At 43.0% G+C, this 27,102-nt stretch overlaps 1 protein-coding gene across 5 annotated transcripts in view; it reads left to right on the top strand.

Annotated features, from left to right (window-relative positions):
* FOXP1 (forkhead box P1) overlaps nucleotides 1–27,102 on the top strand; it is an 837,055-nt gene that overhangs the window by 38,088 nt on the left and 771,865 nt on the right. The window contains exon 1 of one of the 5 annotated variants that reach the window (XM_056524615.1): nucleotides 13,736–13,754. The exons of the other annotated variants lie outside the window; for them this stretch is intronic. The gene's annotated coding sequence lies outside the window, so the exon portion shown is untranslated. Of the gene's footprint in view, nucleotides 1–13,735; nucleotides 13,755–27,102 lie in introns of those variants that run through there. 5 annotated transcript variants of the gene reach the window in all.

The following is a 27,102-nucleotide window of genomic DNA, read 5'->3' as shown; positions in this document are numbered from 1 at the left end:
GAGCCGTCAGTCTATCACCGGCCGCAGCGATGTCCTGTCTCGGCTGGTGATAGGCTAAGCGCACAGTCATGTAAGAAGCCGGCCGGCTCCTTACATGACAGTGCGCTCAGCCTATCATTGGCCGAGGCGGGACATCACTGCGGCCGGTGATAGACTGACGGCTCTGTGACATTCCCATCCCCATGAAGCAGCAAGAGCAGCGGAGGGACCTTAGGAAGGTGAGTTAAGTTTATTTTGTTTATTTGTAAAGGCCAGGCACCGGATAGCACAGTACAGCGCAGCGACTGATAATTATTTGGGGAGGGGTTTAGAGAAGCAGCGCTCGCGTGTCACATATGTTTAGTCCCCCGATGTGGGGGACAGCGCAGCGCTAGGCTGATTTTTTCTTTCTAATTTTCAATTTTGTTATTTGTATTATGAAATAATCTGGTAATCTTGCAGTTTCAATCTGGCCACTAGGCCTACTATTAAGCTAAGACGTCCTGTTTTGTACGGTAACTCTTCCTTATCGTTATAGACAGGAGTACGGTGAAAGCTGTCACCAGTATATACTACAGAAAGAATGACCTCTGCAACGGTCACATAGCATGCCCAGAAACCTTTCCCATTCATTATTTTATTATTTGTATATGGGATTAGGGAGCGGTAAGAAATTATTTACTTCATTGGACAGGTAAAAAAAAAAAAGCCCTGTGAGAGCTTTAGGATATCACAAGTGTCTCTTGCATGTACCCTCTCTGTAGGCCACTCTGCCGAGGCTTTGGTGGACATAGCCCTCTGTGCATTATAGGAGTGGGTTTTCATTTAAATGGGCATTTTGTAATACTATATTTTCCTTGGAGAAAGGTGATGTGACTTTTTATGGTGATAACAGCTGAACTACAGAACCTGGACCTGCTGTGTCTGACAATAATGCAAAGAAGCAAAGTTTTGGTAGGAGCAGTCGACTGTCTAATGTGTATGGAGGCCGCCAGACTCTCCCCTGACAGATGAAGTAGTCAGATAAAAGGATCAGGCATGTTGAGTTTCAACTGCCCGGTCATTTAATTCTCACTTTCGCCAAAGGAGTTTTGACAGCAGTCTACCCCTTCTCGTACAAGTCTCAGGCTCGGTAGAATGGGCTTTCTGTGTATTGCAGGAGTGGACAGGTCCTCCAGGGCCTTTTTGTAACCACTCTCCACTAGATTAGATGAGGGTTCTGAACAAGGGACCTCCCCTCAATTAACCTATACCTAGTAGGGTTTCAGGGGTGTGGAAATAAAAAAAAAAAACTACTTGTCCAAGGGACTAAAGCGGAACACAATCTACTTGTCCCTCAAGAAAATCCACTTCTCCTGGTACATAAAATAATTTCAACCAATATAGTACGATCCACCCCACTAGACCACCAGGGATGGATATAAGATTCCTTTAGACACTGCTGTCAACTTAGACAGCGGTGATCTAATGGTTTAATAGCCGGTCACGGCGATCGCAGCATGCCAGGCTATTAGCAGCAGGAGAGCTGTAGCCAGCTCCTTTTACACCTGAGGCAAGCCCCCTCATCTGACCCCTATAACTCCAATTTTTCCATATACAGGGATGTATGATGGTAATCTTATGTGCCGTGATCTGTAGTTTTTATCGGAACCATTTATTATCAGAACTTTTATTAGGAAAGGGGCTTATTCACATATATACGCACTTTTTAAAATATTTTAATCACTACTTTCAGTCTTCATAGGGACTTATATATGGAGTTTTTTGATTGGAAACCACTGAACAACGCTGTGTTACTGGGGGGGGGGGGGGGGTTCTGCTTCTCCAGTTTATGTGGTGCATTTTATTTACTCTAATTTATATGTCAGAAAATGCTGGAAGTTGCATTTAGTTACAAGATAACTACAACACCCAGCATGCCCTGATACAGCCTATGGTTGTGTGGGTGTTGCAGCATGTTGCACTGTATAGTAGTACAGTTAAGGCTATTGTGTAACATGCTGGGAGTTGTAGTTTTGGTTCGTGTCAGCTGCAGAGCCATAGGCTGTGTCAAGGAATACTGGGAGTTACAGTTAGTTACTACAATACCCAGCATGCCTTGATGTAGCCTATGGCTCTGCAGCTGACCCGAACCAAAACTACAACTCCCAGCATGTTGGACTTCATAGTTCTACAGTTTAGGTTATGGTGCAACATGCTGGAACTTGTAGTTTTGGTTTGGGGCGTGTTTGCGTGCATCCGAGGGGTGAGTATAAAGGGGGTGGGATTCTGGGGGTGCAATTTAGTGCGGGTGTCCAGAAACCACAAAAAAAAAAAATAGCACAACTGGCAGCAGCACTTGTCCGCCCTTGTACAAAACATACATGCATACACATATCATACACATAACATACATACACCTGCCACTGTCCCCTATATTATACATTACATACATACATCATACATACAGACACATCATACATACACCAGCCACTGCCCCCTATATTATACATTCCATACATACATCATACATACATACACCGGCCACTGTCCCCTATATTATACATTACATGCATACATCATACATACATACACCGGCCACTGCCCCCTATATTATACATTCCATACATACATCATACATACATACACCGGCCACTGTCCCCTATATTATACATTACATACATACATCATACATACAGACACATCATACATACACCAGCCACTGCCCCCTATATTATACATTCCATACATACATCATACATACACCGGCCACTGCCCCCTATATTATACATTCCATACATACATCATACATACATACACCGGCCACGGTCCCCTATATTATACATTACATGCATACATCATACATACATACACCGGCCACTGCCCCCTATATTATACATTCCATACATACACCATACATACATACACCGGCCACTGTCCCCTATATTATACATTACATGCATACATCATACATACAGACACATCATACATACACCAGCCACTGCCCCCTATATTATACATTCCATACATACATCATACATCGGCCACTGCCCCCTATATTATACATTCCATACATACATCATACATACATACACCGGCCACTGCCCCCTATATTATACATTCCATACATACATCATACATACATACACTGGCCACTGCCCCCTATATTATACATTCCATACATACATCATACATACATACACTGGCCACTGCCCCCTATATTATACATTCCATACATACATCATACATACATACACTGGCCACTGCCCCCTATATCATACATTCCATACATACATCATACATACATACACCGGCCACTGCCCCCTATATTATACATTCCATACATACATCATACATACATACACTGGCCACTGCCCCCTATATTATACATTCCATACATACATCATACATACACTGCCCACTGCCCCCTATATTATACATTCCATACATACATCATACATACATACACTGCCCACTGCCCCCTATATTATACATTCCATACATACATCATACATACATACACCGGCCACTGCCCCCTATATTATACATTCCATACATACACCATACATACATACACCGGCCACTGTCCCCTATATTATACATTACATGCATACATCATACATACAGACACATCATACATACACCAGCCACTGCCCCCTATATTATACATTCCATACATACATCATACATCGGCCACTGCCCCCTATATTATACATTCCATACATACATCATACATACATACACCGGCCACTGCCCCCTATATTATACATTCCATACATACATCATACATACATACACTGGCCACTGCCCCCTATATTATACATTCCATACATACATCATACATACATACACTGGCCACTGCCCCCTATATTATACATTCCATACATACATCATACATACATACACTGGCCACTGCCCCCTATATCATACATTCCATACATACATCATACATACATACACCGGCCACTGCCCCCTATATTATACATTCCATACATACATCATACATACATACACTGGCCACTGCCCCCTATATTATACATTCCATACATACATCATACATACACTGCCCACTGCCCCCTATATTATACATTCCATACATACATCATACATACATACACTGCCCACTGCCCCCTATATTATACATTCCATACATACATCATACATACATACACCGGCCACTGCCCCCTATATTATACATTCCATACATACATCATACATACATACACCGGCCACTGCCCCCTATATTATACATTCCATACATACATCATACATACATACACTGGCCACTGCCCCCTATATTATACATTCCATACATACATCATACATACATACACTGGCCACTGCCCCCTATATTATACATTCCATACATACATCATACATACATACACCGGCCACTGCCCCCTATATTATACATTCCATACATACATCAAACATACATACACTGGCCACTGCCCCCTATATTATACATTCCATACATACATCATACATACATACACCGGCCACTGCCCCCTATATTATACATTCCATACATACATCATACATACATACACCGCTCACTGCCCCCTATATTATACATTCCATACATACATCATACATACAGACACATCATACATACATACACCCGCTGCTGCCCCCCCATCATACATTACATACACACACACATCATACGCATACACACATCACACACACAGACAGACATCATACACACATTACACATACACTCAAACCATACATAAACACCATACACATGCACACATCATACATACACCCGCCACTGCCCCTCCACATCATACATTACATACACACATCATATATACACAGATATCATACACACATCACACATACACTCACACCATACATATACACTATACATATGCACACATCATATATACACCCGCCGCTGCCCCTCCACATCATACATTACATACACACATCATATATACACAGACATCATACACACATCAAACATACACTCAAACCTTACATATACACCATACATATGCACACATCAAATATACACCCGCCGCTGCCCCCCCACATCATACATTACATACACACATACACAGACATACGCACATCATATATACACAGACATCATACACACATCACACAGACACTCACACCATACATATACACCATACATATGCACACATCATATATACACCCGCCGCTGATACACCCCCCCCCCCCTAATTATACATTACATACATATACAACCACCCTTCCCGCTGCCTGCATGCTCGGCCTCCTCACCTGAGCTTCACACCCCCCGCTCTACATTACACAAGAAGCAGGGGGAGAGCGAGGATGAACACAGCTCGGTACACAGCTCCTCTTCTCCCCTGCACACAGCTCCATCCCCCTCCCCCTGCTCTGTCTCCACAGGACCTAATCTACCACAGGGAGGCTGCAAGTTTGCACGGGGAAAACACAGAGCAGGTGGGGGTAGAGAGGAGAGGATGCACTGTACGGGGCTGGGGAGGATTTGTGTGTGTGAAGGAGGACAGACTGCACTGCACGGGCTGGTTCAGAAATCTCTCTTCACACCGTCATTAAAGAAAAATAAGGGGGAAGTCTGTCTGTCCCTGCTAGCCCGATACAGGGCTAAATCTATGAACAATTCACCTGCCCGGCGCCAGGAACTACTTGTCCTGGGCGTCGGGCGATAGGATTTCCACATCCCTGGGTTTATACATATAGGTTTTACAAACCATAGAACCCTTTTTAAGATCATAACATCTGGAAGGCCCTGTAGATGTAACAATGCTGATGAACCCCATCTATAATGTTAGTGGCCATAGTGAGAATAGCCCCATGCATCTTACATTTTGCAGTTTATTTTCTACATCCTTCATGACAGGTATAAAAGGGTTAAAAAGTTATTTTCCATAAAATGGACTGGTCCAAGTTTCTGAATATATTCTATTAAACCAGTGACTGAGGCTTCTTTCTAATTTATAAATTTTTTTTACCAATGACTTAGTCTGTAGGTGTCACTGTTGTTGTTGTTGTTGTTCACTGTAAAAAGTTTTTTGTTCAAATTTTTTCGGCAACTGATGGTTTTTAATTTTATAAAAAAATATTCAATGTGTAGAAGTTATTTAAAAAGTCACCCTGACCCCTTGGGAACCCAGTAGATGTAAATTACAAAAATACTTTAGTGTTTCTTCCATTTAAATACATTCCAGGCTTTCATTACTGTTATTGATTCATGCTATGCAAAGTGTTGTAGTTGGTAAGTTTTGTGCTCAGTGTTATTTTGTTACTGAAGAAAGCAGGTAAATAACAGATATGTGTTCTGTCTGCTGTGTAGTAGGCTAGACAGAAACTATGAAATAAATATGGAAAATAAGTATGCCAAAAAATAGTCCCTCACTGCTCTCCTCATCAGAGGAGCATTACTCGTTGCAGCTCTTTACTGTATTGAAAATATTCAAAATTTTGTATTTTAATGCATTTATTTAGAACCTAATTTTATTGCAATTTTCGGTAAACAAAATTATATTAGGCTGTGTCTGCACTTTGGTTTACTTTGTGCATGTCTTTTTATTGTTAGACAGCTATGAGATGGTGTGAAGAAGAGAAATGTGTCTGAAAGATGACAACATTTTTTAAAGATTTGTAGAAAAGTTTGGTAAATGATCAAAGTAAGGAAATAGTAGAAGTTCACACAGAGAGCTGTTTATGCTCCTTTCACACTGCCGTTTGTGCCCGGCAGTGTGACCGATACTGCCGGAGAAAAATGTGTGCTTTGACGACTTTTTCTCCCACTATCTTCCAGCAGAATAACAGGAGTCATAACGGACATTAGAGGAATCCCATTCAAGTGACTTTGGATCCTCTGTGCCTTTATGACTCCCGCTAGGCTCCGTTACAATAACGGACGTTAATGGCAGTCAAAGTAAAAAAGAAAAAAAAAAAAGAGAGCCCTTAACGTCTGTTTGTAACAGAGCCTCTAGTGTAATGTGAAAGTAGCCTTAGATAGACTTAACCCCTTAAGGACCAAGCCCAAAAGTCTAACTTTTATTTGGAAGGGGTTAATTCACTTTTATTAATATTCTTTTTTTTTTTGTCCCCATAGAGGGCTATAACATGCAATATTACAATTGCAAACACTGTTCAATGCTGAGCTGTGGCTCAATATTGATCACGGTTATCGGTGCTCTGCTGCTCTAACCTGCAGAGCCTGGACAGAGCTTCAGAGCATCGATTGTGCACTCAGCTGATCAGGACCCAAGATTTTGCGGCGGATGTCCTTACTGGAACTGTTAACCCCGCATTTTAGATGCCACAATCAACTTTGATTGCTGCGTCTAAAAGGTTAATGCAAGGCATTAGCCCCATCGGAGATGCCTGGCATTAACTGTGGGTCCTGACTGCTGATAGCAACCGGGATCCACTGTGTATGAAGCACACTCAACTCGTGAGCACGCTTCAAACCCCGGTAACGGGAGCAGGGTGTACAGGTATGCTCTCGGTAATTAAGTACCAGGGTGCAAGGGCGTACCTGTATGTCCTTCGTTAAAGGGTTACTCCGATATAGAACTTTTCTTAAAAATCCTGCACAGACTAGCAGCATAAACAAACAAACAAAAATAAATAAATAAATAAAAAACTGGACTTTCTACCTGCCACTCATCCAGGGGCCTCCTTTATCCTGCTCCCATCCTCTGGTGGTGTCCTCTTCCAGGTTGCTGGCAGCCAACACATCAGACTGCAGCTCAGCACCAAGACTGGGTCTCCATATGTCACACTGCTGCTCAGCCAATCACTGGCCGACGCGGGATATCGCTGTGTCCAACAAATAGCTGAGCTGTAGTCTGATATGAACCAGGAAGAGGACTGTAATGGAGGACTGGAGCAGGATAACAGGTATTTGGGGAGCTGTGGGAAGTATGTTCAGTTTGTTTTGTTTTTAAATGCCGACAACTTATACAGGATTTACACCTTTTGGAGTACACCTTTAAAAGTGACTCTGTTACCACTTAACTATTGTTATTTCATGTCTTAAAGGGGGATTCTGACCATACCTGCCAGTTATCAGAGTAAACCTTTAAAAGGGTTTTCAGAATAGGCCATCAAGATTCGATCGGGGGTTCACCACCTGGTGCTCTGTTGATCAGCTATGTGCCAGAGCTGTGGTGCCCATATACACAGTGAACCAAGATGGAAGCAGACCACTCCAGACATTGCTTAGTGGCCATGCTCGGTTGTTGTAGCCCCAGTCATGATATACAAGAATGCGATCATAGACAATTGTTCACCTATAATTCTCAAATAATCATTGAAATGCAAGCTGCAATTGGCCTGACTTTCATCTCATGTGCATGAGCTGCTCTAGATCAGGTAGGCCTTATGTAGTGACTTCCGAACCCTGATATAGGATTTGACCAGCCCATAGCATAAGAAATAACAGCTCAAGGCTGTGCGACTGGTAAATCCGCAACAATTGAAAGTGGCACGAAATTTACGATTAAATATTCCATGCAGGATTCGGATGGGCAGAAAAGCATGTCCCACTTATTAATGAAATTTACCAGATTAAGTAATTTACTAGATAAAGTATATGGCAACTTGCTGACAGCTCATTCAATTTATTTCCGTTCTTTCCCAAATTAATATGAAGCCAGTATCTCAGATTTCCCCAGCGTATATTACCTCCTAATGCTGGATTTCAAAAATGGGTTTTTATGTTTTAATGTGATTTTTATTTTTTTCTGTAAGGTTTACTGTCAATGGAATAATGGCAAACTTTATGTAAAGTGTTTTTTTAGGATTTATGGCCTATGCTTACCCACATGGAGTACCATGCATAGCCACTACAAAATGTACATAGCTGTGACTGGTAATGAAGAGGCCTCTACTCTGGCCAAAGCACTGTGGCCTTCTTAATCAGCTGATCATGGGGGTGCCTGGAGTCAGACTCCCTTTGATGTAATGTTGATGGTCTAGGCCAGTGTTTCCCAATAAGTGTGTCTCCAGCTGTTGCAAAACTGAAACTCATAGCATGCCCGAACAGCATGCTGGGAGTTGTAGGTTTGCAACAGCTGGAGGCACATTAAAATGGTAGTGGTCTACTACAATAATTGATTAGAGAGGGAATGCCTTCTTACCTCTCTTACACAGTCTGTGTAGGAAAGGCTCTCAATCACTAGGTGTTTGCGGGGTCAAAAGGACTCTTGCTGACTGTGCTAGGAGTCCTGTCAGGATTTATTCAGTTATTTAAAAATGTATTTCCTATAGGTGGGGGTTCACTATCTCCAGAACAGGGCATGATTGTCCCTGCTGAATGCTCTGGCCCCCGCTGTCTGACATGTACTAGTCTTGTAAGTAAGGGGCTTGTTCAGCCAATTATTGACTGAGATGGGACACCGCTGAGGCTGGTGATTGGATGAACAGGCCGTCTGTGCCAAGACTAGTACATCTCGAAAAGTGGGGACTGGATCACTCAGCGGGGTGAGTCAGGCCCCAGTAGTCTCACTGGTCGGACCCCCCACAGTCATCAGGGAAATCCCAAGCATTAGGCCCGGTTCATATGGCAGAATGCCTGCACAGAAACTCTCTGTGCGGACATTCTGAAGACTGCTAGGACCGCACGGGTATGCCCAATCTCATAGATGGCAATGCATTCCATGTGGAGTCCACAAAAACATTGAACATGTTCAATCTTTTTGCGGCCGCTGGAATCAGTGGCCACAGTGCTGCAGAATCCTATTGTAATCAGTGGGGCTGCTGCAGAATTTCTGTGTGGACTTCAGCATGGAAATTCTGCTGTGTAAACATAGCTTTAGTGGATAACAGATATAAAAACATCTTGGCAAAACAATAGTTTTTCTAATATACTTCTTTAAAATAATTCACAGAAAACTGCTTTTGACAATCCCACCACTAGAGGTCCCCATACCTTTTGAGATACAGCAGCATGAGGGTGTCCAAGGGTCATGGACACAAGATGGCTAATTGACAAGGCTGCAGGAGGAACACAACCTGAAGCAACACTGCTGTAACACAGAGTTTTACCAAACATGTGCCTCCAGCTGTTGCAAAACTACAACTACAAGCATTCCTGGACAGTCAAAGGGTGTCTGGGCATGCTGGGAGTTGTAGTTTTGCAAAAGCTATAGGCAGAGTGAGGGAGGGGGAGGAGTCATCACAGTGCAGGCAAGAGATGGACATGCTTCCTCCCTTTGACAAGATGGAAAAGACATTGAGCAGCTGTAATATGCTATTTATTAGTGAAATGTGGGTTATAGGGACATAAAAATTACATGCACAGGATCAGGAGTAACATATAACAGTTTTTTTTTGTGGGATCTGACAGGTCAGCTTTAAAGCAGCATCTCCAGGTGCCGGCTACAAGGATCATTAAAGCAGCGCTAGCCGTGGGCCCCTGCGTGTAAGAGCAGCCTAAGAGGTTTGTCTAACATTGAGTAATAAAATAAATAGGCCAGGGACCTGTTTACCACCCTTCCAAAAAATAAAAAAGTTTCTAATATACTATTACATTAAGATGAAGGCGAGCTTGGGCTGATGTCATGACTGCTGCCAATCAAAACATGTGCCCTGCCATTTCCTGACAGCAGTCTATCATTAGGTTGGTTGTGGATGCACTACCAACAAATTATATTGCCGCAAGTCATTTTGTAATCAATCTTATAGTTTCCTGGAAGTTTGAGCTTTCTTGAAAGGGAAAAAAAATACATATTTTACAGTGGGCACAGACACTAATAATCTAGGAGAGAGTATAATTAACCCCTAAGTGACTACCACTACTGGTGATGTATGATGTGTTATGTTCCAGGCTTTGGAAAAGGTTATAACAACCTTCCTTAATTCCCACCAGTTTTGCAACACATATTTTACATACTTACTCCAAAAGTTGAAATAATGAGCTACAGATACTCCTCTAAGTGCCTGCCAGAAATGTACGAATAATAATGGGACAGATACAGACAACCCCTTAACAGTGTGTCCGCCACATACGTTCCTAAAAGTGTGCCCAGCCATTACGCTCCCCATAGCATTGAACCGCTTAAAGATGTCATCTTTCCAGAGATATCCCCATAATAGTGTGTCAGCCACATATGGGGACATCTGAGGCTGACACACTGTTTGGGCCTAACCACATTCTGAATCTTCTGGACGGTGATTCTGTCTGTAGCAGACACTACATCGCGTTGACACGTGCTGTCTCTGTAGACAGCAATGCCGTCTTGGCAGAATTCCGACAAAAGAATGAAAATGTTCATGTTATGGCGGGTCCTGACTCTTCAATTCATTAAAAACAATGAGACTCTGCTGTAAGCAGAATTCCACAAATGAACTTTTAAAGCGGAAATTAAGCAGTGTGGACAGGCCCATAAGGTGCCTATACACTATAGTGAAATGTTGGCTAAACCTGCCAACTTCTCTAATAATGTTGTAGAAGAGAAGGATCGGGCAGCAGCTCACCAGAGGAGTCTGGCAGCAGCTTATCCCTCTTCTCTCCATTTAGAACATTGGTCATGCTGAATGTTCATGTGTATCGGCTGACGAATCTGTGGGACAATATGTCAGCCATAGACCTCCCCCTAACAATTTCCCAGCAACCCATCCTCATAACTGTATTTCAACCATAGATGTGTGTCTCTCACAGATGCCCACATCTGCTGTTTTAACTTTTGCATTGGCTAGTAAAGCTGTGCCTGGATACCTTTAATGGTCTATTCACACGTCCAGTATTCTACGTGTGAATAGACCCTAAAGGGGTTACCTGCCAGACAGTAATGGTCATGCTTAGGAAGGATTTGTGCTTATCTTGGAGCTAAAGGGTTGTGTTCTGGGTCAACCATAATGTTGTGGCTATCTTTTTGTGTATCTTTTTTTTTTTTCCTTCTGGAGTTCCCTCCCTCGAACCACAAGTCCCATAATACCTTGTTTGTACAAGTGAGGTAATTGTTCTCCCTCCCACACATCAGCCACCCCCATTTAAACACACCTGTGCTCCCTTCAATGCAATAGACCAGTATTTTCTGACCAGGGTGCCTCCAGCTGTTGCAAAACTACAATTTACTGCAGAATTATCTCCCACCCAGTGGTCGCTCCACCCATTAAAGCAAAGACAGGCTCCCTCTGAACACCTGACTAGTGATGTAATATGTCTGGCTGCGCTGCAACCTTGAAAAACCTGAGATGACACTCATTTTGTATGCTGTTAAAAATAAACATTGGGGAAAAAATCACAGAATAATTGCGAGGCCACCATCACACACAGGTACAGACACTATATTATGAACTACACTAACTTTACAGCCCCTTTTAATCCCTTAACTACCAGGGACATAAATGTACGTCCTTTTGCGGAGGTACTTCGCACACCAGGACGTACATTTACGTTTTGTACATGACCGCGATCATCGGAGTGGTGCTTGTGTCATGCACTGCAGGTCCTGGCTGCTATCAGCAGCCGGGACCCGCCGGTAATGGCGGACATCAGCAATCGTGCCGCTGTCCGCCATTAACCCCTCAAATGCCGTGATCAATAAAGATCACTGCATCTGCGGCAATGCACCTCTTAAGGACCTCTTAACCTGTTGGGGATGGAGGGCGTACAGGTACGCCCTTGCGTCCTGTTACTTAACCCCTTAAGGACGCAGGGTTTTTCAGTTTTTGCATTTTCGTTTTTTCCTCCTTACCTTTTAAAAATCATAACCTTTTCAATTTTGCACCTAAAAATCCATATTATGGCATATTTTTTGCACCCCCAATTCTACTTTCCAGTGACATTAGTCATTTTACCCAAAAATCCACGGCGAAACGGGAAAAAAAATCATTGTGTGACAAAATCGAAGAAAAAACGCCATTTTGTAACTTTTGGGGGCTTCCGTTTCTGCGCAGTGCATATTTCGGTAAAAATGACACCTTATCATTATTCTGTAGGTCAATATGGTTAAAATGATACTCTACTTATACAGGTTTAATTATGTCGTGCTTCTGGAAAAAATCATAACTACATGCAGGAAAATTTATACGTTTAAAAATGTCCTCTTCTGACCCCTATAACTTTTTTATTTTCCCATGCAAGCCCATTGCATGGGCTCATTTTTTGCGCCGTGATCTCAAGTTTTTATCGGTACCACATAAGTTTATTTTTATTTTTATTTACACTGTTTTATTTTTTTTATGGGAAAAGGGGGGTGATTCAAACTTTTATTAGGGAAGGGGTTAAATGATCTTTATTAACACTTTTACTTTTTTTTTTTTTTACTTTGTTTTGTGCAGTGTTATAGCTCCCATAGGGACCTATAACACTGCACACACTGATCTTTTACACAGATCACTGGCGTGTATTAACATGCCTGTGATCAGTGTTATCGGTGCTTGACTGCTCCTGCCTGGATCTCAGGCATGGAGCAGTCATTTGCCGATCGGACACCGAGGAGGTAGGGTTCCTCCCGGTGTCCTGTAAGCAGTTAGGGACTCCACGATTTTACCACGGCAGTCCCGAACGGCCTGACTGAGCAGCCGGCATACTTTCACTTTCGCTTCACCTCCTCCTATCCCCTGCCATTGATCGGTCAGGCTGACCGACCAATGGCAGTTGGGGGCGGGAGGGTTAAAGTTCATATCCCCGCTCTGCCCACCGATCAAAGTTCGGGCAGAGCGAGGGAGAAACAAGTGCAGGGGAAGAAACAAGTGCGAGGGGAGAACCGGCTTACCAGAGCAGCAGCGGCGGGAGAGATCATCGGGCGGCGGCCGAAACATCAGGAGGAGTGCGGACGGAAAGTGCGGCGCAGGAGGCTGCAGTGAAGATCGCTGTAAGTGATCCAGACAGGGATACAGGGCATGTAGTTGCACACTGGTTGGGAAACACTGAGCTAGAGTCTTTCTTAACTCAGCAATTCCAACCCTTGTGCCTCCAGCTGTTGCAAAACTACAACTCCTAGATTGCACTGACATACCGTACATGCTGGGAGTTGTAGTTTTGCAACAGCTGGAGGCACACGTGTTGGAATCACTGAGCTAGAGTCTGTTTCCTAACTCAGTGGTTCCCCACCAGTGTGCCTACAGCTGTTTCAAAACTACAACTCCCAGCATGTACGGTCTGTCAGTGCATTCTGTGAGTTGTACAGGGTACATTCTCACGGGTGGGGGTTTACTGTGGGTTTCCTTCTACAAGTTTGAGCTGCGGCAAATTTTCCGCCACAGCTCAAACTCCCAGAGGAAAACTCACTGTGAACCCCCGCCCGTGTGAATGTACCCTAAAAACACTATGCTACACTACACTAACACAAAATAAAAAGTAAAACACTACATATACAGCCATTGACTGTCCTGGCAGGCTGGGAGTTTTGCAACAGCTGGAGGCAACACTGCCGTAGGGTTTTGGTGGAGACGTGCCCCATCCTTTTATCCGGGTCCGCCCCTATTGCAAAGTTATAATTTAGGCCTCAAATGCGAATTGGGCACTCTCTCTTCGGAGCCCTGTTGTATTTCAAGGCAACAGTTTAGGGCCACGTATGGGGTATTTCCGTATTCAGGAGAAATTGTGTTACAAATTCTCCTTTTACCCCTTATGAAAAGGAAAAGTTAGGGGCTACACCAGCCTTTTAGTGTAAAACATAAAAAAAACTTACACTAACATGCTGGTGTTGCCCCATACTTTTCAGGTAAAAGGAGAAAAAGAAACCCAAAATTTGGAACGCAATTTTTCCTGAGTACGGAAATACCCCATATGTGGACGCAAAGTGCTCTGCGGACGCACAACAAGGCTCAGGAGTGAGAGCGCACTATGTACATTTGAGGCCTAAATTGGTGATTTGCAAAGGGGTAGCTGATGGTTACAGCAGTTCTGAGATGAATGCAAAAAAAAAAGGGGTAATAGGAAAAAAGCCTCCCAAAATTTGTAACCCCATTTCTTCTGAGCATGGAAATACCCCATGTGTGGATGTAAAGTGCTCTGCTGGCGAACTGCAAGGCTCAGAAGAGAAGGAGCACCATTTTATGTCACATTTTAACGAAAGTTCGTCAATAACTTGTGGGGCTCAATTTACCCCTTGTTACGTTCCTTGAGGGGTGTAGTTTTCAAAATGGTATGTCATATGTTTTTTTTTGTTTTTTTTACTGTTCTGACATCGTGGGGGCTTCCTAAATCCGACATGCCCCCATAAAACCATTTCAGCAAAATTCGCTCTCCAAAATCACATTGTCGCTCCTTCCCTGCTGAGCCCTCTAGTGCATCCACAGAGCTCTTTACATCCGCATATGAGGTATTTCCTTACTCGAGAGAAAATGAATTACAAGTTTTGGGGGGCCTTTTAACCTTATACCCCTTGTAAAAATTAAAACAATGGGGCTACAATAACATGTTAGTGTAAAAAAATTTAGATTTTTCTCCTCCATTTTGCTGCTATTCCTGTGAAACATCTAAAGGGTTAACAAACTTTTTGAATGTAATTTTAAATACTTTGAAAGGTGCAGTTTTCATAATGGGGTACATCATAGGGGATTTCCAACATAAAGACCCTCACATTCACTTCTAAACTTAACTGGTCCCTGAAAAATTCGGATTTTGAAATTTTCGTGAAAAATTGGAAAATTGCTGCCATACTTTGAACCCCTCTGAATTCTTCAAAAAGTAAAAACATCACATCATAACGGGTCAGCCCCGGCAGCTAATGAAAGCCGGGACTGATCGTTGTGCCGCGCGCTATTAACCCTTTAGACGCGGCGCTCAAAATTGATCGCCGTGTCTAAAGTAACAAAAATACACTCCTAGCAGCTCAGTCGGGCTGATCGGGACCATCGCGGTGAAATCGCAATGTTCCGATCAGCTATAACGCGAGCGGAGGGCCCGTTACCTGCCTCCGGCGCGTCTGATCAACGATTGATTTCTCCAAGCCTGAAATCCAGATTTGAGCAATCAACCACCGATAACACTGATCATTGCCATGTTAATGCATGGCAGTGATCTGTGTAGAAGATCAGTGTGTGCAGTGTTATAGCCTCTAGAGGGCTAAAGATAATTTAACCCCTTCCGTAATAAAAGTAAGAATCACCCCCCTTTTCCCATAAAAAAAAAAAAAAACTGTGTAAATTAAAATCAACATATGTGGTATCGCTGCGTGCAGAAATGTCCGAACTATAAACATATCATTAATTAAACCGCATGGTTAATGACTTTTTATATCATGAAAAAATGAATAATAAGCGATCAAAAAGTCCGGACAATAGAAAAATTGTACCACTAAAAACGTCAGATCACGGCGCAAAAAAATAGCCCTCATATCACCTCGTACATGGAAAAATAAAAAAGTTATAGGGGTCAAAAAATAACAATTTTAAATGTATTCATTTTCGTGCATGCAGTTATGATTTTTTCCAGAAGAAAGACAAAATCAAACCTATATAAGTAGGGTATCATTTTTATCGTATCGACCTACAGAATAAAGAAAATGTATAGTTTTTACCGAAAAATGCACTGCGTAGAAATGGAAGCCCCCAAAAGTTACAAAATGGAATTTTTTCTTAAATTTTGTCACACAATTTTTTTTTTCCGTTTTGCCGTGTTTTTTTGGGGTAAAATTACTAATGTCACTACAAAGTAGAATTGGTGGCACAAAACGTAAGCCATAATATGGAATTTTAGGTGCAAAATTGAAAGAGTTATGATCTTTACAAGGTAAGGAGGAAAATACGAAAGTGCAAAAATTGAAAAACCCTGAGTCCTTAAGGGGTTAAATAGATGATTGGATCGCCCGCACCACGGGGATCAAATCATCTAAGATGGTGGCCGGAGGTCCCCTCACCTGCCTCTGGCCATCTCCTGGGGTCTTCTGCTCTGGTCTGAGATCGAGCAGACCAGAGCAGAAGATAGCCGATAACACTGATCAGTATTATGCCCTATGCATCCAAATTAAAAATAATAAAGGTGTGGATGACGCGTTTCGAGGGGGGCTCCCCTCTTCCTCAGATCAGAGGAAGAGGGAAGCCCCCCTCGAAACGTGTCATCCACACCTTTATTATTTTTATTTTGAAGAAATAAAGTTTTATATTGACCTAAGGTTTACTACTAGCCTCCTTTCCCCGCTTCTGATGACCACACGAGCAGCGCCTGAATTTTAAAGGTCTTTTTCTCTGCATTTGGATACTTTCTTCTGGACGAGCTTCCGGCTTGCTTCCTGGGACCCTCTGGCGCAGCAGCTTTGTGGATTTCAGGGAGTACCCCAGTACAGGGTGATATGCGCTTATTTTAATACTATCTGGTGAGCACCCACCTATATGGGTGTCCCCCACATTATTCATTTCCTAGGGTATCACACTAGGCGCCGTTTTTTTTTTTTTTTTTCTTTCTTGTCTTACATGCCCTATGCATAGCACTGAACAGTATTAGCAATCAAGGGATTGCTATAGATAGTCCCCTACTGGGACATAAAAAGTGTAAAACAAAAAAAAAAAAAATACAAAGTAAAAAAATTAGAAAAATCCCCTCTCCCAAAAAGCTTAAAAAAATTAATAAACATATTTGGTATCGCCACGTGCGTAAATGTCCAAACTATCAAAATATAATGTTAATCATCCCGTACGATGAATCGCGTAAACCTGAAAAATTGCTGCTTTTTTGTCACATTTTATTTCCAAAAAAGTGATAAGTGATTTCACACCTGCTCAAAGGTCGAGTATACTCTCCTTTTGCGTTGAGTATAAGCTCCTTTTGCATTGGTACAATGTACCAAGATGATAACTTGCTATGTTCCTTCAAGTTACTTCAACCTGCTGAAGATGCAGCAAAGCAGAAATGCACCCTTGATATCTTTGTGATCTCTAGGCTGAACGATCTAATGTACATGGAGGACATCACTTTCTTCTTACACAAGTCTCTGGATAGATTCCAGATGACATGATCTCCCTGAAATAATTTTCAGGACACTCCAGCATACAGTGTCCTTCTTATCAATGATCTGATCTAAACTTCTGGTGACCTGGTCTTCCGGGGCAGATCTGCCCTTATACTGCCTCTACCTACTGACATCTCTCTCTTTTTTTCTTTTCTCATTCCATTACTGTAACCCCTTATTCCTTATTTTTATTTCTTGTCCCTACTGTTTGGTCTCATTTAACTTCTAGTTTCTGTAAATGCAAAAATGTTAAACCCATGATCCCATGTAGGAAAGACAACCCTCACTTACTTCTAGTGCTGTCATTTTGGATTTTTGGATTGGCTCTTTTAATTTCCAGAATTGCCTCCTATTTATTTTAGATTTTTTGTTACCAAGGGCATGGTCCTCTGAATTGTGACTATTTTTGGTTACCACTAAATAACAATAAAATATTATCTAGTATACCTCGTCAAACTTGTGGACAGGCAAGAATCTTTACCCCCTTTTTTTTTTACCTATTGTTAACAATGAAAAGGGTTATTCAGTGGTGACATTGGTGACAGAGGAAGTAGCTAGCTTCTTCAAGTACTTTCGGTGGAAATCAATAAATCCACTATCTTCAGATGTAACCATAAAGAATGGAATTTTTACCAAACAAATGCAACAGTTAAAGTGGTATTCCGGGCAAAAACATTTTATTTTATAAGATGTCTGATCGCGGGGGGTCCGCTGCTGGGACCCTCCGCGATCTCCCCGCAGCACCCGCATTCTATGCGGGAACTGCATCACCAGTTGGGGAGGGGGCGTGATGGCCATCACACCCCCTCCCATAAACATGAATGGTGGGGGCGTGGTGTCACGTCCCCAGTCCCGGAAACCCAGAAGTTTCCAAAACTGGAGATGCAGGTCCCACATAGAATGCGGGTGCTGCAGGGAGATCGCGGGGGGTCCCAGAATACCCCTTTAAGTACACCTTAGATATTTATAAAAAATCTTTTAAAGGGATTGTCTGAAGCTTGAATGAAAGGGTATGCTTTTTTTTTTTTTTTTTTTTTTTTTTTTAAAATATGTAAACCGCACTAGGTCTGTCTATAAGTTGTCCTTGTCCTCATTCCAATAAACTATACTATTTCATATGATATGATATGATGCAAGATGTCACATCACCAAGATGCAATGGCAACTGAAAAGATTTTAAGCTGGTTGCATGTGGTTTTAGAGGTCAAAACACTTTGAATATAAACACTGAATAAGATCTTGTTACATGGATTTACTTACATTACAAACAAAAAAATATATATAATAAAATAAATTGCCTGTGAAAGTAATGGCTCAGTCTGAGTCATATCCAATCCCAGAACATGGAAAAGTTTCTTCTTTTCCCCATTAAAAAGAACTGGAGTTTCCATAAACTTAAGTTTATGGACATTGGGCACAAACACTTGTGAGAATGTATCGCTCTTTCTGAATGTAATGACTCATTTTGGGCAGCTTCACCAAATAGGAGCGTGACTTTTCTTCAAAACAGGAAGAAATATAGGGTTTGTAGGGCCAAAGACCCCCCACTGAGCTTCTTTCCATACCCAGTAATCATATCCTATAATATTGTTATGGAGACCATGTGGTCGTATATAACACAACTTTTTGTGGCTGTGCCTTTAATAGTAGATCGCTTCCTCCCTAAACCCCTTCCCAATGACCCAATGGTGTATTACATAGTAATGACTCATTGACTGATTTTGCAACATGAGGAGCCTTCTGATGTTGTGGGATTGTTAAAAGGATGAACAAGTCTTTCAGGGTAGCAGAGAATTTTAAGCCAAAAGTGAAGCCAAAAATTGATTAGTCATCACTACCCTGTAATAGCAAAATGGCACAAGCCCCGACTTATTTCCCAGGCGCGTTTCAGAGTTTCTGTTGAAATGTCCAAGCTTCAGAAGTCATCTCTCTGGGTGACTGTTAAACTTCTAAATTTAGAAAGATGTTAGAAGATGGAAATCTTACAGCTCACATTTTTTTTATTTACTTTTTTTTTATTTTTACATTTTTATATTTTATTTAATTTTCAGGGAACGTTGGATAAATCTGCCGAGCCACTCCATCTGACTAAAGCAATAACCAAATTATTATCCAGTCACGGCTATTTAACAGCCGCAAAGCTAGTGGATGTTAGCTAAATGATGCAATTTATTCCTTTATCTCTGCCAGCTTGCCTGTAACAGGACAACTGCCAGCTTTAAATAAGTGGTACCCAGATGGTACACACATGACACTAAGTTGGTTGCAAAAGCCTAAATTACTTAGCAGTCACTACAAGCTGCGGGTCAACTGATAGAGGAAGCCTGTTGCCTGAGGTCCCTGATCATTTTCAGTTTTTTTAATTTTTTTAATTTTTATTTCATCATAATACATTTCACTTTTCCCATCATAGTGCATAGAAGCATCATCTTCCCCTAGGGTCTATATGTAACGTTTGGATGAAGGCCCAGTTAAAAAAATAAAAAACATTACAGTAGTTGATCTTTTTATGCTATATATACATTAAACCCTCTCCAAAAGACCAGATTTTGTGTTACAGATTATCAGTTCCACACATGTATGTGTGTATATATATATATATATATATATATATATATAATATATATATAGGAAAAGCTGAGTGTGATATGAGAAATACAGAATCCCTGGCAAGACTTGGGTTGTTAAAGGGGTACTCTGGTGCTTAGACATCTTATCCCCTATCCAAAGGATAGGGGATAAGATGCCTGATCGCGGGGGTCCTGCCGCTGGGGACCCCCGTGATCTTGCACGCAGCACCCCAGTTAAAATCAGTCCCCCGGAGCATGTTCGCTCCAGGTCTGATTAGCGGCGACCACAGGGCAACAGTGAACACGCTCCGGGGACTGATTTTAACTGGGGTGCTGCGTGCAAGATCATGGGGGTCCCCAGGGGCGGGACCCCCACGATCAGGCATCTTATCCCCTATCCTTTGGATCGGGGATAAGATGTCTAAGCGCCGGAGTACCCCTTTAAAGGGGTACTCCGCCCCTGGCATCTTATCCCCTATCCATAGGGGATAAGATGTTAGATCGCCGCGGTCCCGCTGCTGGGGACCCCGGGGATCGCCACTGCGGCACCCCGCCATCATTACTGCACAGAGCGAGTTCGCTCTGTGCGTAATGACGGGCGATACAGGGGCCGAAGCAGCGTGACGTCATGACTCCGCCCCTCATGACATCACGGCCCGTCCCCTTAATGCAAGTCTATGGCAGGGGGCGTGACGACCGCCACGCCCCCTCCCATAGACTTGTATTGACGGGGGCGTGCCGTGACGTCAGGAGGGGCGGAGCCGTGACGTAACGATGCTCCGGCCCCTGTATTGCCCGTCATTACGCTCGCTCTGTGCAGTAATGATAGCGGGGTGCTGCAGCAGCGATCCCCGGGTCCCCAGCAGCGGGACCCCGGCAATCTGACATCTTATCCCCTATCCTTTGGATAGTAAATCCTGTTGTTAGGCCTGTTTTTTTAAAGTGATGAAAGGCAGGTTGGCAGTGCCTTTTATCCCCTTCTTGGGCCAGTCCAGATTTTTTATGTGGTCCAGATCGCACAGGTGCTAAACACAGCATGTCAATGGGCTTTAAAACTAGGAATCACTCAATTTGCAAGTATACTGGTGCAAAAATAGTGCCCTTAAAGGAGAACTCCAGTAAGTTCTCTTATGTGCCCGGGCTGCCGGAATAAAAATAGTAAACCTGTACTTACCTGCCGCTGTTCCCGGTGCCACTGGAATTAGTCTCCTGTCCATTGGCCCTGGTCTTTTCCAGCTTTTGGTGCCCAACATATCACACTGCGCTCATCTAATCTCCGGCATAGCGATGTCCCGCCTAGATCAGTTATAGGCTGAGTGGCATTGCTATGTAAAGGGCCCAGGCCAGCTTTCTTCCTGGTACCTGGGCCTGGCTATCACACTGCTGTTCAGCCTATCTCCAAGCAAGATATAACATCGCTGTTGCCAGCAATTAGCTGAGAGCAGTGTGACTACAAAAAGTCATGTTATACCCGCACTGTAATACTATCCCCTACGTAGAAACAGCCCCCCATTGTAATCGTGCCCTCTTTGTGCCCCCACACATTAATAATATTCTCCTTTTGTGCAGGAAACGTTAGTGGTATCCCCGGTGCTTTCAGACATAGAAATAGTGCTCACTAAAATATTAAACGTGATAATGCCACAGCCTTATTCGCACAACAATTAGGGCAGATCATACTGCAAGTCTCCGCAGGTGTCCCTGCATAACACTGGCCTGTGCTGGTATCCTGTACAGAAAACTTGTTGGCAAATGTTATGCCTGCAGCTTGCAAGACTCTTAAACGGTACTTCATTGCTGGTCGTTACAATGAAGTAAAGTCATTCAATGAGGGAGATTTATCAAAACCTGTGTAGAGGAAAAGTTGACTAGTTGCCCATAGCTACCAATCAGATCGCTTCTTTAATTTTTACTTGCCCTTTTCATAATGAAAGAAGCAATCTGATTGGTTACTATGGGCAACTGGTCAACTTTTCCTCTGCATAGGTTTTGATAAATGGCAGGGGTTAATAGATTGAAGGGTGGAGCAGGGAGCCAACAGCTCCTCGTTCCACCATTTTGTTCAGCTGTGTCTAAGGACACAGATACAGCAGATCAGACTTCCCATAACAGCAGGACAGGGCCTAAAATCCAGGAATTTTCTTCTGGATATAGGACCATTGGGAGACATATAGGGCCTCATTTACTAAGAGTGTAGGGTTTTTACTAGTGTGAAATGTTGTTTCAGACTTGCAGGTTTCCTCTCTATTTACTATGAGGATTCAGATTTACAAGTCGGGAACATTTTCTGACCAGCTTTCTCTAGGTGGAAATTCCCAGCCATTTATTCACAGGATTTTCTATGATTTCAATAGTAAATAGGTTGGGTTGTGAAACCACGCCCTTTTTTTTGAAAGGCCACGCCCCTTTGCGACAGACCGTGCCCCTTTTTGGCTTTTCCCAATGCAATGTTGGTTTAGGCGGCATTCACGCCACGATTGCAACCTACGGGGGAGGATAAAACTGGGGCAGGGTCCAGCAGGTGTACGGGAGCGCCCAGTTTTCCCCTCCCCCAGCCGGATCTGGCAACCGTAGGCTGCAATCGTGGTGTGAATGCAGCCTTATTCGGATTTTCCTCAGACACTATATGCCAAAATAACTTGAAAAAAAACAACAAAAACTAGTGGGTTTTAACTTAGTAAATGAGGGCCATAATGTTTAAGTCAAGACTTACCAACTACATTGACCTTCCTCTATGGTGCTTTTAAATGTTCATTTATTTTCTTTCTTGAATTGCATTTTATTTATATATAATTAAAATGTCTTCTAGTATAAAACAAACCTTTTTGGAGTACAACCGCTGCTCTGAGAAGTAAGTATGCGGGAGTCTATTTTTAGGCAAGCACTGAAGACAATTAATTTTGGCCCAGGCAGCGTCTGTGTCTCCCGCTCACACTTTCTTCCTCTTGTCGGCCACACTTTTGCACTCTGTTTCATCAGCTACAGATGTGGCACACAGCCTTTCCCGAAAAAGTCATGAACTGTATCGTCTGCAAAATTTAACAGCCAACATCTGCTCCAGCTGCTGCATGACTGCTGGAGACGACAGAATGGAAATAATTTATACTTGTTTTTACTTCTTTTTTTTTTTTCCCTTAGATACACAAGCGAAACCATTTATTTATTTTTAACTTCGGCCGCAGAAGACAATGTATTTTTTACATTGTTGTCATTAGACCTTGTAAAGTAAATGAATGCTTCAGACTACACCATGCACCAACTTTTCATACCACAGATACTATTAAAGAGGTACTCCGCTGCTAAGCGTTTGGAACAAACTGTTCCGAACACTGGACCCGGCGCTGGGAGCTTGTGATGTCATAGCCCTGCCCCCTCATGATGTCACACCCACCCCCTCGATGCTGTCATGACGGGCTATAATGTCACTAGCTCCCAGCGCCGGCTCCAGCGTTCGTAACAGTTTGTTCCAAACGCTGAGCAGCGGAGTACCCCTTTAAGATACATTTGGCATCTGTTCCTAATATGTAGGAATTGTACTATTTGGTTGACTATTTGCACTTCTCCCTGAATAGTCAGATAGGCATGAACTTTATTTTGAGTGGTATGAATAGGAGGTTGACAGGATGTGAATTAGGCTTGGGGGTGTGTATATGAATCAAAGGGGGTGTGAATTAGGCAGAGGGTTGTGATTAAGTCTGAGCGGGGCGTGAATCATGCTTACTTCACATCACTGGGCACTACTAGGTATTGGCCAGTTCATACAATACATGCTTAACCCACTAGGTCATGTTTGGCTATACTTGGTCCAGTTCTGCAGTAGCTACATTAGATAAGTAGGATATGATATTAATGAGAAGGTTTTTCAGGCATAAGCTCACCGTGCTCAACAGTTTGTAAACTAAATGGTCAACAATTCTGTGCTAGCTGATTCTTCTATATCTGTATTGCGTTAGTAGTTATATTTTTATGATACTTGTCCCCAAATCCTCTACTGCTCTTCTAACAGTAAGAGAGTTAAAGGGATACTTTGGTGGAAATCATTTTTTTTTCTAATCATCTGGTGCCAGATGATAAAAAAAATCTAAATCCTTCCAGTGCTTATCAGCTGCTGTATGCTCCAGAGGAAGTGGTATAGTTGTTTTCAGTCTGACCACAGTGCTCTCTACTGACACCTCTGTCCAGAGCAGGAGAGGTTTGCTATAGGGATTTGTTTCTGTTCTGGAGCGAGGTGTCATAGACAGAGGTGTCAGCAGAGAGCACTGTGGTCAGACTGAAAAGAACTATACAACTTTGGATGGGTTGGTCCTCATTGATAATGATGCTATTGCCAGGCAGTTTTAATCGTTTTATATGGATTTATAGAGTTCTAAGGTACAATATGGTCCCTTGCAGTTGGATGCCTACCTGGATGACATCAGTTTTCCCACTCTATCTGACATTCATCATGAATTCTTAGACACCCCGATTTCCCTTTTTGGAATTACAGCAAGTTATAAAGATATGGCCACGGGAAAGGCACCGGGGCCTGATGGGCTCCCAGTAGAGGTATACCTTCATTATTCTGAGATCCTTCTCCCGGTTCTGAATGACATGTATACTTCTGCCCTCCATTTGGGGGCCCTTCCTCCCTCTCTTTATGATGCTACCATAGTGGTCATTTTGAAACCAGACAAGGATCCTATGGAATGTGGGTCCTATCGACCCATATCCTTATTTAACCTTAACTACAAAATACTTACTAAAGTACTGGCTAATAGACTGAACCAAGTTATCCTTACTATTATACACCCTGACTAATCAGGCTTTATGCCTGGCAAATCCATTTCTGACAACATTAGGCAGGTGCAGGTTGCTGTCCAGTTGGGTACTCTGCTGCGGGGTGATTGGGCTTTGGCGTTGCTAGACGCGGCCAAGGCTTTTGACTCCATTGAGTTGGGGTTACTTGAGGTGCTTTGTAGATTTGGCTTCAGCCCTGTTTTTCAGAAGTGGATTTCTATCTTGTATAAATCTCCTATGGCACAGGTCATGGTTAATGGTATTTGCTCCTTTCCATTCTCCCTCGCTTCTGTTTGTGGTGGCAGTGGAGCCCCTGGCACTCCTCATTCGGCAAGATTCTACTTATGAGGGCATGTGTCTGGAAGGGGGGGGGGGGGGTGAACGTATAGGTTTATTTGCAGATGATATGGTTTTATTCATGTCCAGACCTTCCTTATGTCCGTACTAAATTTAAGATATGGGGTTCTCTCCCCCCTGGCGATAGCAGGCCATATTAATCTGATTAAACTGAATATTCTTCCCAAATGCCTATATTGCCTGGAGCATTCTGCTGGCCCTGTCCCTAAGTCCTTTTTTGGTTTCTATCCAGTCCCTGATGTCTCCATTTGCATGGGGCCTGAATAGACCTAAGTTGGTCCTCTCGATCCTACAACACCCTAAACAGTGGGGCCGCGCTCCCTGACCTCCATATGTACTACTTAGCCAGTCAGCTCCGCTACCTACGGTCCTGGTTATTGCCTGACCCCTTGCCCGCTTCTGAGCAAACCTTGGCGAGATTTATGCATGCCATGTCACTGCGTCCTCTCTTGGAAGGCTCCACATTAGGAGACTTACTTCCCCTTCACAAAATTGCGATACAAGTTTGGAAGGCAGCCAAGAGGATGCATGCCTACACTGATATGCTGTCTGACCTACCGCTGTGGCATAACCCTCACCTGCCTCAGTTGCTGGGGTCCCAGGACTCTAGCTTCTGGAGTGGGGTGGGCGTTGTTTTTTTTGTCTAATATCTACACTGATGGAGTACTGATGTCCTTTACCCAAATACAGGAATCTTATAATGTGCATAGGAACTCTTTTTACAAGTATTTGCAATTGCGTCATGCTCTTTATGAGCAGTTCCCATTGGGAGGCCCTCTGATCTCTGATTACCCCCTGATAGGGGTTTTGAAGTTTCAGGGTCCTAGAGGTCTGATCTCTGCCTTATACACCACCTCATCCAGGCGAAAATTTACCGGCTGAAAGGCGCTGGAGGGATCATATACCTGAGGTGTCTGCTGAACAGTGGGAGGAGGTTCAGGCATCTCACATCATGGTTTCTCCAGTGGCTAATAATAAATTGATTCAAATATATATTATTCATTACAGCTACATTACCCCGTTAGACTGTTAGCCATGGGTCGTTCAGAATCGGCGGCATGTCATCGTTGTCATGCCCCTAGGGCGGACTTCTGGCATCTTATTTGGGACTTATATATTATATTATATAGGGACCTATGTTGTGCAGTTCTGGAGGGAGGTCCTCCAGCTTTTAGCTACTTTTGTACATCCTGCCCCCACTAGAGAATCCTCTTATTTGGTGTCCTGGATGAGGAGGTGTGGCCACATTATGTTCGTGTCCTTCTCAGGGTGTCTCTATTCATGGCACGTAAAACGGTGGCCCTTCGTTGGATGGACCCTAGACCTCCTATAAGAATAGGAAGTGTCCTGATAAATTCTACAAAGAATGGGGAGATTAGTGCTGTTCTCCTCTCACACAGTGTACACCTGCAGAGGTGCGCAACTTGCATTCGTTGATACCATAAATGTGTTCATTTGCCCTATGTATGTGCTTTGGTTCTTCCCTCGCTCCATGTCTTATCCTCTCTTCTGTTGTCCCTGTTTTCCTACCCCTTTATCCTCTTATTTTTCAGACAGCTTTGACA

This window comes from Hyla sarda, chromosome 6 (genome assembly GCF_029499605.1).
Source record: "Hyla sarda isolate aHylSar1 chromosome 6, aHylSar1.hap1, whole genome shotgun sequence".
NCBI lineage: Eukaryota > Metazoa > Chordata > Amphibia > Anura > Hylidae > Hyla > Hyla sarda.
This window is presented reverse-complemented; position numbering and strand designations above follow the sequence as displayed.